Below are 2,060 nucleotides of genomic sequence, written 5' to 3'. Positions count from 1 at the left end.
CAAGCTCCAAGACCCATACTGGTGGTAGCTGACTTCAGATTCTGGCATGGTTTTTTGAGGCAACTATAATAAGCACAGCATCTGTGGATTGTTTGCTGAATCTTAACAGGTAGCCCCAGAAGGACACAGGCTAGGGCTAAAATTGGCCTGCTGCTGAAACTCTCTCAAGACTGTGCCTCTGGACAAAGCCAGGCTAATAATACCAGGAGACTTAGGAGCTTTGCTTAGTACATAGAAACAGACTCAGAAAGGCAGCCAAAATGAGAAGACAAAGAAGCAGAAACCATATGAGAAAACGGAACAGAGATCCAGGAATAATGGAGTCAAGCAATCTAACAGACGCAGAGTTCAAAACTCTGGTTATAAAGATGCTCGATGAACTCAGGGGAAGTGTAGATGAACTCAGTGAGAACTTTAACAAACATTAAAAACATAAAAATGGAATGGAAATTATAAAATGGAACCAGTCAGAAATGAACACTACATTATCTGAGATGAAGAGTATATTAAATGAAATCAGCGGGGTAGGTGAAGAAGAGGATCGAACTACCAATACAGAGGATGGGGAAGTCAAGGTCATCCAATCAGAATGGCAAGGAAAAAAAAAAAAGCCAAGAATATAATAATAATTTAAAGAGTCTTTGGGACAAAATTAAATGTAAAAACATCCGTGTAATAGGGGTACCTGAAGGAGGAGAAGGAGAAGAAGACATTGAAGAGCTATTAGAAAAAATAATGATGGAAATCTTCCCTAACCTGGTGAAGAAAATAGACATACAACCCCAGGATGCTCAGAGTCCCCACAATATCAACCCAAAGAGGCCTACACCAAGACACATAATAAGTAAAATGCCAAAGGTTAAATACAAAGAGAGTATCTTAAAAGCAGCAAGAGAAAAGCAGGTAGTTACCTACAAGGGAGCACCCCTAAGACTGGCAGCTGATTTCTCAAAAGAAACTATGCAGAACTGAAGGGCTTGGCACAAAATATTCAAAGTGTTAAAAATCCAGGATGTACAACCAAGTGCAGATAAAGAGCTTCCCAGACAAAAATAAACGAAAGGAATTCATCAACACCTATCCAGTATTACAGGAAATGTTGGAGGAACTCCTGTAAGAAGGAAAAACATGTATCAAAAGCAGGTATAAAGAATGCTAATAACTACATTCCCATCAACAAGTACCTCAAATGGAAAAGAATTAAGTGCTCCAACCAAAAGATAAGGAAAATAGTTGTAATAAATATGTAAGAGGAAAGACGGGTACTAGATTTAGTGAGGTGATCACTGGAACTCTAATCACTATGTTGTACAACTGAAATTAATATATTATTGTGTGCCAACTATAATTGGAAAAAACTCTGAATTGTATGATGTAAATATGAGCAACTAATTGCCTGTCATATTTCAATAAAGCTGGACAGAAAATCAATCAATATGATTTATCATATTAATCATCTAAAAAATTAAAACCACACAATCGCATCAATTATAGTAAAAAAAAAAAATTTAACTAAATCCAAAATCCATTCATTAACCTAATAAAAGGAATCTATAAAAAACCTATAGCTCAGCTATTAGAGAAATGCAAATCAAAATCACAATGAGATACCATCTCACACCTGTTAAAATGGCTACAATCAACAGGACAAGTAATAACAAATGTTGGAGAGGATGCAGAGAAAAAGGAGTCCTCATACATTGCTGGTGGGACTGTAAATTGGTACAGCCACTATGGAAAACAGTATGGAGGTTCCTCAGAAAACTAAGAATTGATCTACCATATGATCCAGCAATCCCTCTACTGGGCATTTACTCCAAAGACTTGAAAAACCCATATCTGAGAAGATTTTTGCACACTGATGTTCATAGCACCATTATTCATGGTGGCCAGGACATGGAAGCAACTGAAGTGTCCTATGATAGATGACTGGATAAAAAAAGCGGTGGTACATATATACAATTGAATATTACTCAGCCATAAGAAGAGATGAAATACTGCCATTTGCGACAACCTGGATGGACCTCGAGATAATCATGCTAAGTGAAATAAGCCAGACA

This window comes from Pteropus vampyrus, unplaced genomic scaffold (assembly GCF_000151845.1).
Source record: "Pteropus vampyrus isolate Shadow unplaced genomic scaffold, Pvam_2.0 Scaffold839, whole genome shotgun sequence".
Lineage (NCBI taxonomy): Eukaryota > Metazoa > Chordata > Mammalia > Chiroptera > Pteropodidae > Pteropus > Pteropus vampyrus.
Note: the sequence above shows the minus strand (reverse complement) of the source record.